The following is a 13,425-nucleotide window of genomic DNA, read 5'->3' on the forward strand; positions in this document are numbered from 1 at the left end:
GTTTATTGCTTCACATCCAAACCGTGTGTGTTTTAAATCAATAAAACGTGAAATGTATTCGATGTGTGTGAATTTCATTAGAACAGTTTTAATACTTTCTTAACAAGAATAAATGTTAGTACAATGTAAACCTTCAGTTTTCAGTCCTGATTATTCCTTGCCGTAGCCGCGAGAGTGCTACGCCGTAGTACTTGTACGTAGAGGTAGATACTTCGAAGATACGTAATATAATTAAATAACTTAAATAACGGGACCATGAAAGTAACTTGTCTGTGAAGATATTGTAACATGCGTTTATCGTCCGGGACATGCACTAATTAACAATGTACAGGTTGCCCACCTGCACCAATTTCTGCTCGACTATATTTATTTACTAATGGTCTGTCAGAGTAGAAAATTATTTTTCTATGATTAACCCTTTATCTTTGTCATCTAGTTACATAATTACGCTCTTAGAATGCACTTATGTGTTGAGCTAGAATGTAGTATACGAGAGCACACTACCACATTACGCGGCGGCCCATGCGCCAACGCACCACGCGTGATATATCACCCACTAAAACTTTATCGCTGCACCTGCTTGATTTTACGGTTCTGCAAGTAGAACACATTTTGTAGGTACAGTGTAATCTAAAATACGATTTTTTCTTAAACATACATATATGAAATGAAACTATATTTGCGGATCTACATAAATCGCGTAGGTATATTTGTTTTTTCCAACAAACCAAGGTCATGTTCCTACTACCGCGAAAACCTAAGAACGCGATATACACATTAATATAATTATGTAATGGTACACGGTGGCTTATTTTACTTTCATCATTCTTATTATACAACATATTATTAATCAGCGTCTTTTTACTTGGATGATATCCAATCCAGTCCTCTTGCAGGTTGTTTTTTTTATGCAATTTTTTTAATATAATTTTTTTATAATATCAAGTGACGGAACGAATAAGTCGTGTGTCTAATGATAAGCTACACACCTGTACATAGCAGTTGCAGTGCCACTCAGAGCTTTAAATCGCAAAGATCTGAGGGGCTCTGCCATTGTGCCCGTCACCCTGAGACATAAGTTGACAAGTCCCAAGTGCCTGTAATTTCACCAGCGCCCTTACCCTTCAAAACCGGAACAGTAATGCTGTATGTCCTAAATCACAAATATTATAAATATGAACATATATTTACGAAGAACCTTTAGAGTTGCTTAATTTTTCTGTTCAGGGAATAATGAGTAGTAAATAATGCTATTTGAATAGCTGGGTTGTAAATCTTACAGGGAAAGTACTTCTAAGTCGTCTGTATTCAGCTTTATCAACATACACATTTAAATATACGCGCAATAGTGTAGTGATGTGTTATTGTTTTGTTTCCAGTAATAATGATGTAAGCTTTAGATTACGATTGTGCAGCTACGATAGCGCAGGTGCCGTTGCGGTGAGTGATGCTAGATGTGCGCGCGCAGCACCCCCGCTGTGTAGTGCTAGGCCTGCTCTGCGGTACACGACGCGAGCTATAGCGTGGTTACGAAGTCGCGGTTGATCTTTGTACGACAGGTTTTTACAACTGTCTTTAGCCATCACAATTACATAAAAAGTAAATATGAAAGGTAAGTAATTTCAAACTGACTAATTTATTTTGGCATATTTATAGTAAAGAGCTTATAATAAATAAACTTTTGCTTTAAATTACTACCTGTAGAAAAGATACTTATATTTATCTTTGCGACTTCCTTATTATTTCAATGCTCGTCGCTTACACTCGTCATATCTAAAGCCGTGACTTCGCTCGCCAAAACAAAACATTAGTATGGTAACATCTTAATAACCTAGCCGCGTTACACCTGCCGAAATGGCTTTGTTTATAGCCACTCCCGCGCAGGGGGTGGCACCCGTAAACCATATTTCATATAGAAATGGGTTGATTGCAGGGTGGGAAATTGAGACATAGACAATAGTGCCGAGGAAGAGTAATACAAATTGATTTATAAAGTTACAAAAATACAAAAAATATGTTGTCAAAAAAATTATATTAAAAATGCATAAATTTATGCAGTTGTCAAATAAATTAGTCAAAGTCAAATAATCATTTATTAAAAACGACGTTTTCAAGTGTTAAATTTTTACACTTGAAAACGTCATTTTTTAACCTATTGCTCGTTCACTACGCCGCTCTCCCAAACCGAGCAAGAAACTCTAAGGATTGCTATTTTCAAATAAACTTAAATGCTATGGAATACACTATGAATCATAATTTCATTACGTGGAGTCTAGACTCATGTTGTCTTTTCATACATCTTTATCTAACACAAACTCTTCAATTTTGTATAATAACAATAACAGTAACAGTAACAGTAATTGTAACAGTAACAGTAACAGTTAATAATAATAAATTTCCGACTATAAATCCATAGTGTTAGTAACAAAATAACTTACAAACTTAAAAAATTGTGTTAGTAACAACTGGGAAAGTACGTTTTATTGTTTATTAATGAGATTCACCTATGAAGAGGCTTCAAGCGCCGCTACCGGCTTGGAGCCGTATGCAGTTGCACCTTGCGCCTCACCATCGGAGATCCCATCTAGCGGCAAGGGTGCTAAGGATGCCATTTGTGCTGCCTCGTAACCGAGTCAGAAGTGAGACACAACGCTTTCGTATAACTGAATAAAAGCAATCTGTACGAGACTCGGCAAACATAGTGGAGGCACTACAGTAACGCGGTAACTTAAATAGCATCCTAAAAGCATTATTATATTGGACGCGCAGTGCGCTGTATGCACGCTGCGTAAAGTTGACCCACAGGCTACACGTGTAGAAGAACTGACAATAAGCTTTGAAAAGCAAAACCTTAACCTGGTCGCTACTACGTGCAAACCTCCGTGCCAACATATTACACCGCACATACAGCGCTCTGCGCTCCCGTACTATATCTAAATTATCATTTAGATCATTAGTGACCCAATGCTCCAAATATTTAAACCGTTCCACTTTTTGTAAGGGAAAATCAGCTTGTTTAACCGGAGGCACAACAGAATACGATTTAATGCCTGCCTTCAAAATCATAAGCTCGCTCTTTTTTGCGTTGTACCTAAGTCCATGGGTCTCTGCATACAACTCGCATACACGCAACAATCTACGGATCTAATAACTAATCGAAGGGCTCAGTAGCACCATATCATAGCTGATATTATTTATACAGACTCCATCGATATGGCAACCAATGCCAGTGCCACTGAGCCCTCCGATGAGACGGTTCATATACAGATTGAAAAGGCTCGGTGAACTTAACCCCCCCTGTCTCACCCCACATTCCAACCTGTATACTTCCGAGTGCGTATCTGACCACTTGACAGTGTTCTTCTGATTGCTGTACCTATAGCCCAACATAGACACAACTTCTTTGAACACTTTGGTATCACAATGCAGTTTTCGCCATAAGGTGTTATATGACACTAAATCGAATGCCTTAGAAAGGTCCAAAAAGCATGCGTACACTGGCGTCATTTTGGCCATATAGTACTACTATCTGTTTGAGGCATAGAACAGCGCTTTCAGTGGATAGACCAGCTCTGAAACCGAACTGGGCATCATGAAGGTTAATATGTTTATCCAAATGTCAATCAAACTGTCCAACACTTTGGATATTATTGTGGCCAGGGATATGGGCCTGTAATTACATAAATCTGATGCATCGTCTGTTTTGTTCTTACTGACTGGAACAACAATTGTGTACATTACTTTATCAGGCAAGTAACAGTGACTAATGCAGAAGTTAAAAAACAATGCAAGAACTCTTGGTAGATGCACTCCCGCATATTTTAGGTGTTTAATACTAAGACTGTCATGACCAAGAGACTTCCTTCTGACCATTGGTCTAATAACACTCACAATTTGTTTGGCGGTAATTCTAAAAGTAATGTCTCCCATTGGTCTCCCAGCCTCAGCGTCACTCACCTATGTCGCCGTCTCAAGGGGTGACTGTACCTTGAACTGGCGCCGAAATTTGCTATGTCACCTGGCTCATGGGCACCACAGACGCTTACTGGGAGACTTGGCTTTGGATCTAATTTATTGGTCGTTTTCCAAAACTTACCAAAATGCTGGTTTGAGTGTTGTTGGGCAATAATATCCATTTTTATCTGTTCACTATTCATTTGACAATATTTTAATTTAAATTTAAGAAGCTTTCGAGATTCGTACATATTATCACGCCTGATAACAAAGCCGAGCCTGTCTATGAGCGCCACTTACATACTTATGCCAACCAGAGATATATTTACATCTTAAATTTGATCTAGATTCAGTGTAACTTAGCCCAGCGCCCTCAGTAAGGACACCTACAATACTATTATACATTATTTTATTACATATTTTATTATAATAAAATAATATTATATTATATTAGTTATTATTATTACAGTATCTGTCAGCACAATGTCTAAAGTCGTCAGGAAAATCAACGTCTCTAAGCCTAGAGTGACTATAATTATGAAATTTTTGCAATTCAAATCACTTTATTGTGAACATTAATGGAATTACATATTTTAGGCTTAATTAAGTTAATATTACATTCAAACAACAAAGGAAGGTGGTCCGACCAATAAACGTCGTAAATCACCGACGCATTTAATACCGTATTTCGTGCTGCACTAGTCACAACACAGTGATCTAACCACTAACTAACTGTCTCCTGGCAATAACTGCATATCAATACAACTCCATGATTGCGCAGCACAAAAGTTTAGTAATTCGTTAGCAAATAGCTTACCTGGATACGCATTGAAATCTCCAAGTACAAACACTGTTTCCACATTATTACTCTCCATGACGTATTATGTATGTATTATGACTTTTCAATTAAAATACTTTTAATGTAGTTTTAAACTTAGGAAATGATAATCTTAATATATGCTCCGGAATCTTGTTGTAAAAACGTCTACAGTTTCCAATAAAAAATCGTTTAGTTAAACGAAATCGTGGTACCACGAGTTTGGGCACAGTTCTAAGAATGAAATTATGTATATTTTTACGAGCATACAAAATATTTGAGTAAACGTACTGTAATGTCGCGTCATGATACCAGTCTCCTTAAACTTTTCTGTGAGAAAACCCCGAGAACCTAAACGGTACACAGAACGATTTGATCGTTTTTGCAACCCAAATATGGTTTGTATATCTATAAAAAAATCCTAAATTTTTGCATAAGGATGCATTTACAATAAAGTAAACTCGATGTGTTGCATTAAATTCTGGTCTATCCCAGAGCTTAAGCACGAGGTCAGTTACTTCTTAAACACGTTGGCCTATAATGAAATGGAGGACATTTTAAGGAAGGTATGCTAGTACTGCTTGTTAAGTATTTGTGTTCCTTGTTGTTCGTTTCCAAAATGCTCTACTTGCAATCCTAACGCTCCCAATCCTAACGCGTCCTAATGGGCACTCAGTTCTCAAACTCATATTCGCACATCCACACACTTACATATACACCACACACACGAATACACATTTATGCCAATAATAAACTTTGTAAGGATAAGCATTCGCCAATCATTTCCATTATAATGTAAATACGTTTCATTTAGTACTTCTATTTTATTTGTTTGTATTCATTCAAATAATTAATGGATAAACTTCTTTGGTATTGTCATTTTCTATTGCGCTAAGTGTTAACTGGTAACAAGGAAACATTGATTACCCGCGAGACAGGCTTAGCCTAGTGCAGGAATCAGGACCAATTCTCTGTACGCGATATACGCTGATATACTTGATATACTTCTTTCCTGTGTTGTATTTCATATTTATTATATACATACATGCACAACTTTATTGTCAAATAAATTATATATAAAAACTAGTCCAAAGAAAGCGATCGAATCACGAGAAGAAAGTAAATTGTTCAAAATCAAAGACATCTTTAATTCATAGGTTACGTGAAAGCGTGAAAGTTGCACTTGAAATTGTCTAATTGATTAAACTCTACTTCTCATTCGTGGGGCAGATTACCCTGGGAAGAATGAGTAAGAGACTTTTGGGATTTCTCTTTTTAAAAACCTAGATTTGGTCACATTTGCCTTTTACAATATTTATTTTGAATATCACTGATATAAAAAATCGGAAGGAGCTAAACTGGTCATTACTCCTACACTATTATCCAAGCATGCAGAAGTCTTATTGATTGTTTCACTACAATTTTAAACCTTGGAAATGGCAAATTTTGAATCGACAGGAATCTCATAGCTCATCTGTCAATATGCGTGTGAAGTTTTTCAATCATCACATTATATTGTACAGTCAACTGCGTGAAGGGCTTTGTACTACGAATGGTGTTATCGTACGCGGTGTATAATTCACGTTGTATCTCAAGTTTAAAGCGAGTTGTCCGACTTTACATTTTATCGAATTATTTACAATAACTTTGCACGGATGCTCTGTTTTGAATATTATAAAATTAAAAATGTTTTAAGACAAAGTACTATAGACGCAACATAAACAGACAAGATAGGCATCTTTGCCTGCTAAACAGATAAACCACAAATAAGTAGGTAACCCAGTGGGAGAACGGTTCCTTTCCAATTGAAGGTCGATGGTTTGAAACTCTATGGCCGCATGTACGTACGTTTTTGAAAGTAAATGAAAATTTAAAAAAACTATGTTTAGGTAGCAATATCTCTCTCTGACGGTTCACAATCTTTGGAAAACGTGTGAAGTATCCAACCCGCATTGAACCAGCGAAGCAGAATATGGCCTAAACCCTCTACTTAGAAAAGACCCGTGTCCAGCTCTGGAACGGATGGGTTGACGAGATGATGAAGACTTATCCGCAACGCGCTAGAGAAGTCCTCATTATGAGAATAAACGAAAAGCAACCATGATTAAACTAACGTTACTGTTACGAACGTAATGAGCTCCAACACCATTACAACAAATGCAAGGGGCACGCACGATCTGCCGTCACAAAAGCCTCGGGCGACGCCGCGGGGCGCCTGTTAACTCGCACAACACACAAACCTACCAAACAACTGATTTTACACTTTATTCTTATATACGCAAGGGCGTCACGGGGCAAAGAATAAAATTGTTGTCCATAAGAAGACTTTATTATACAAATGCAGAGTCGTTAGCGGCCGTGTTCCAACTCAGATGGCTATCGCGCCATTTTGAGGGGTTGTTTGTTCAATTATAATATAGTGTTACATTGTATGCTTACGAATTACTCACGTATTACTAGTCAAGAATCGTTCTCCCAAAACACTGAGTAAAAACTAATGTACTTTGTAATGGCCTCTTTTCGAGTCATAATATTCATTTAGATAATTACAAGAACTTGTCACAGAACCCCCTGTGAACGTAATCCCAATGCGAGGTGCGAGGCGCACTTTAAAACTGACTTCTTTTTATGTGCCAAACTGTTTAAATAAAACAAACTGAAAATGTCAATTTAAGCTTATTTTGATACACAGAAAACTGTATCCAAATTAGGGCATACAAACGTGCTAGACAAACAGACAACTATTCTAAAAACATGTTTTGTGGCGTGTTTTCAGTAGATAGCTCTAATTTTTACTTTAAAATGTTAAAGCACTCGGCTTCCTTATGATTGTTTTATATGTATTAATAAAATAAATTGGCGTATCGAGTTCTTAGGTTTTCGCGATTGTTACACATAGGAAATTTATTTCTATTTTTCCGGATTTAAATCGCGTATATTTGTTTTTTCAAACAAACCGACGTTTCGGGCTCTTTACAGGTCCCATGGTCACGGTTGGCGATTGAAATCCTGAAAAATAGTTTTATTTCGTAAATTTGAGTATTAAAAGATATTGGTTAAATGGTTCAACAGTGAGTTTTGCACATTAGAATACAGCGACAAGAGTATGCAAGTTAGTATAGTATTTATGCAATAGTTAGAAAATGTAATTCCGACACACAGTGTCAGGATATGTATGCTGTTACGTCGTTAAAATATTAAACTAATCATTGTAAGAACATTTCATTCAGAAACAGAAAACCAATTAAAAATCACTCTAACTCTTTGAGTGCCCTTAGAGTCGTAAATATTCGTAGCGAGTGTTGTAAATTATACTTTTACAATTGTTTACATCGCAGTTAGGCAAACAAAGGTGCGCATTGTCAGCTCTGCGAGCTGTTTTTTTTACCAACGGCCCAAATGCAGGAGTCGTCTTGGCTAGCCCGATCCGGATCACTCCGTGCTACTATACAATTCGTTGTTATGGCTAAGTGCGAGGTGTATTTATAAATTCTAGGTTCTGCGGTGCAATTGAAAGTAATTCTGAGATGGGAAAACCAGCACACAAGTAAGTTAAGTGGTTCGAAATGTGTTACAGTAGTAAAATAGTGAGGGGCGGTTCGTAATATATAACAACAAATGACATATTTTTTGTTATATATTACGATATAACGTTGAACAGATATAATTAATTTATGGTATACAGACATTTGACATGTTCTTGCATGATACAAAGGTCACTGGGTATAATAGACAATTGATATAACAACTTTCAATTTTATATACCGATGGCATAGTGTCAATTTTATATAAACGCTTCAGATAGAACATTCACTGAGTATAGTGTATTATTAATGTAATTCTAGTGGTGTTTATGTGCAATGGTGAATGACCCGAATTTGTTTGCATTTCCTAGTTGGTTCGACCTCCTCCTGTGGGTTTAGATTAGGTTAGTATATGACAAAGTGCCAGAACCGAATTTGATTGCACTTGCTAATTGGTTCGACCTCCTCTTGTGGGTTTAGGTTAGGTTAGTATATAATAAAGCTGCACGAGGCAAGCGAGCCCGATGAACGTGGCGCGGCAGCGGCCGTAGATTGCCAGAACCGAATTTGTTTGCATTTGCTAGTTGGTTCGACCTCATCCTGTGGGTTTAGTTTAGGTTAGTATATAACAAAGTGCCAGAACCGAATTAGTTTGCATTTGCTAGTTGGTTCGACCTCATCCTGTGGGTTTAGATTAGGATAGTATATGCAATTAAATATTCTGCTTAAAGTTTTAATAAATATATTTTATAACACAAAAAGCACAAATTATATTTTGCGACTGTACATTTAATGAAATGAAAAAATCTTATTAACATAATATAGGGCGCTTCAACTATGCGTAAAACGAAATATTGTGTTGTATTATTTATTTAATACATTATACTGGTAGTACCTACTTATACCATTTGTTCATTATATCACTTATCTAATGATTGTTATATTGAAGGTTTGTTATACACATTGAAATTATGCCTTTTGTTGTTATACCTCTTGTTGATTATATACAGTGAGTGATTATATCCTTAGAAATTATATCAAATGTTGTTATACAAAGTGAAAATAGAGTATTTGTTGTTATATCTTCCATTACACACCCAAAATAGTGATTATCCTTACGACCCATAAACAAGTATATATACACATGTATTTTATTGTGAATATATTATACATTTCACTTCGTAATTTAATGCACAGTTAAAGTAATTAACAGGGCAAATACACATATACATTAAGTAATTAATAGATTCAAGCGTTACTTTGCGGAAGTCCATTTTAATAAAAATGGAAGTAAATTTATTTGCTACTCCGCGAACCCACCGGGATACCTTGCTGTTACGATCAATTCAACAAAACGTTCACGGCAATTTTTTGGTTCGCGGAGTAGCAAATTAATTTACTTCCATTTTTATATACATTATACTAAAACAGTTGATCGGCACTCATCACTTGACGATATCTCGTATTCACTCAATCAATCGAAGCAATCCAGGGCTGTGCAACATTGTGAGAGCACGGGACAACCACGGGACTTGGTACTATTGAATCACAATTGATATATATTTTAGAGCGGTTACAAGCTCCGGGGGCATCCATAATTAGTAATAATAATTTAATCAATCGCTGTAGAATTCTTAAAACCGTAGTTTAAAGCATTCAAGCTTTTTATCAGTTGGACCCTAATAGCAATAGTGTTGTCGAAACAACAGCAACAATAAAAGTTTCACGCGCTGCGTCCAAATTTTACAACGCCATATATCTGCTTTTTTGTCAATTTATGAGCCTCTGAATGGTCACAGTCACGACGTCAACTTCGTTACAATACATCGCTTAATTTGTTTTGGTCGGACAGAATCACCCCATTGTCTCACAAATACATTTATTCAATGTTTTGATACGCGTTTTGTCTCCAAATCCGCGGGAGACCCTAATGTTTGAAGAGAAAGCGTCTGCGTCGAAAATTCTTGTTTCTTATTCGCTGCTGTTACATATGCATTATTTTTTGCCCATTTAATTTTATTGGTGCTATTGACGCGAAAGTAGTTCAAATTGGATCACAGCTATGTCGTCTGATTTGCATGACAAATGTGTCTAGAATTTTTTAAATTGGCAAACAGGTAGGTAAACTAATCAAGATCTGATAAACTACAAATCATATTTTAAGCTTTATTTGTACAGTTTTTGAGCACAAAGAAAACCATAAGTAAGGTACAAAATCTGAAATTCTCTGGTGAGATCAGATCTTGATCAGTCTCCGTGGGCTCTTCTCGAGAAATGATATTCACACAAAGTTGTACCTACCTACTTACATAAACTTTTATTGCTCCCTCAAGGTTGTCATTTAATCCTTTGGACTATTCCTTGTACGGTGCATATTCAGTATACGAAAAACAGCTACACGTGGAGGTCCTATTGTGTTCTATGCTATCACAATTTTTCATTCGCTCACTAATAACCACAATATAGTAATTACGCTTTTATTTAATTTAAGTTTATTAAAGTCAGAATAATAAGACAAACTTTTAGTAATTTATGTAGAGGCACAGATTTGAACTTTTAGATAGATATTATCTAAAATATTTAGACTAATTACATAATTCACCAGATAACATGTGACATACTGCTTGGCTCCATTCCGTTTTACGGCACTTCGCCGGACATTAAAAAAAATTAACGACTCTCTATAAAACTGCTGAGGGCACTGTTATCTAATTTTATAGTATATTTGATTTAGAATCGCCGAGAAATTGATTTTATTTTCATTTTATTTATACTTCTCGGAAAGTGGTATTAATTGGCGGGGTACACGCTAATCGCGGTCGTTCAGCACATAAATTTATCAAATGTTATATGTACTTATGTAGTTAATAAGTGATGAATAAAATTTACTTTTATTTGAACACTTTGTTTGAACATTAGAAAGAAAAATTGGAATTTATTTATGTGGTCCGTTATACCTTAGTATTAGATCTACTACTATCGTTATACATTAGTATTAGAATACGAAAAGGACAATAATGTTAAGGACATTATAGTTTCGTGTTTTATAATAATTTTGTCTACTAAAATAGTCCATATGTCTTTTTAAATTTCGGCATTAATATGAGTCGTACGTCGTACATTATTAATCACGAATTTCTTAATTATTGGTCGACTTTCTCGTTCTCAAAAGGCACAAGTTAAAAGCATTCAGCTTCGTTTCTTGATTTCGTGAGACAGACACATCGAGTATATAAACAGAAATAGAGACGAAATGTCATTGAATTTGTTTGAAAACTATTCGGCCATATCATTACTGTGACAACTGCGCTCCGACTGGCTAGCCCGAGTTCGAAACAATTGACGGGTCTTGTCAACTGTTTCACTTCAAATCGACCAATTAACTTGAGCTTTGCTGTAATGGACGAAAATTGCAAAATTACATATTCAATATTTAATTACCGATGAAATGTGATTCCGTTTGTTTTGTAATTAGATGTTTTGCTGTTTTCCCCTCACCACCGAATAGAACAGCACGGCATTGTTAGATATATTATCTTTATTACAATAAATACAGAAAATTTTTTGGAACATACGGAGACGTACACACAGGTCAGTAGTTCGCCTGTCTATATTTCAGTGCAAACGGGAGTTAATATTTATAAGAGCTGTATCGCTAATGTGTTACCAGGAATATATGGCCCTTATTTCGTCTCTGGACAAGACGCCTGCTGCTTTATTCCGATATCGGCAAACCTAAGTTGTATATTTTACTAACAAACAGAAACACAGAGCAACAATGCGTGTTATCAGACTGACGCACGAACTTACAAGCTGTGTCAACGTGCACTTGACATATTTAATTATGAACTATGTATATGTGAAATGTAGTACATGTTAAAAAAAATATAATCAAACAAGCGAACCATTTTGCGCTAAAATTTTATTTTAACCTGCAAAACAGTTTTTATTTCAATATTAATAAAATGAAATTTCAGGATTGTAGCTCTATTATTAAAGTCGTTTTTAGTACGATAATGTATTTGTACCTTTGGTACATATTTTGAGAATTTTAAACAATTTTTTTTTCTCATTATAACTGTTGTATTAGTGATGCATTTATTATATTCTGTATCAGATATGATATTCAGCCGCATTTATTATAATCATAACAACTTTGGAATTGATTAGCGGTGTATTTATGCATAAGGTACCCAACGTACTTATCAAAAAGTATGCAATTGCAGTGACAAACAATACGTAACATACTGTGTCCTTTAACCATACAAAAGTAAATAAGTTCTAAGTACCGAAATGTACTGAACAAATCCTCTACAAACAAATGTGACTCGTAACGGCTCGCACTCCAAGGTCGCGAAGGACATTTTAAAACCGCGCAGTAGCTCCCACCGAGCGTGATGGATCACCTACTACTTGCCTTCCAGCTACGGAACACATAAAAAATTTGGTTTTTCTTCTTCGAGCTTCCAGTTAGCCAGCAGGCGACGGTAAGACAATGCAGATTCGGCTGGCAGCGCACAATGCGCCGCGCCCCGCAGCGCCGCGCCCCGGTAATACGTCTCTCCAACAATAATTCAAGGAACTCGACGAGTCAGGTTCATTGCCAAATACACTGGCTTGTTGTTACATTCGCCATAATAGCACAAGTAATTTATGTCACTCCTACGCAACAACAAAAAATAAATGGTAAGCCGCGAGGCTTGCTCTCATGAAAATGGAATTTTATTATCATTTCGATAATTATTCGCTACGCAACTGTTTTGGAACGTCTCAATCAAAATTGATAAAATAATAAATTGTATACAAATTGTATTTAATGTACGAGCTGAAGTATAAACAGTTTGATTTATGCAAAATTTAGTTTATTAAGATTCTAAAATTTGCATAATGTGGTCGTATATTATTCTTTTTTCGTCTTTTTATATGAACTACTAAAGAAATTATATATATATGATGTCTGAATTAACTGTCTTACACATGGGATTACGCATGTTGGCCTTTAAAAAAAATGTTTGGCCGTGAGGCTACACTTCGAATGTTATAAAAGCGGACAAGGATGTGATCGCGACAAACAAACTAGTGACAGGAAGAAAGATTAGGACACTCTATCAAGGGATCTGACAACGGACT

Source organism: Hyposmocoma kahamanoa, unplaced genomic scaffold, assembly GCF_003589595.1.
Source record: "Hyposmocoma kahamanoa isolate Upper Pololo Valley unplaced genomic scaffold, ASM358959v1 190, whole genome shotgun sequence".
NCBI classification, from domain to species: domain Eukaryota; kingdom Metazoa; phylum Arthropoda; class Insecta; order Lepidoptera; family Cosmopterigidae; genus Hyposmocoma; species Hyposmocoma kahamanoa.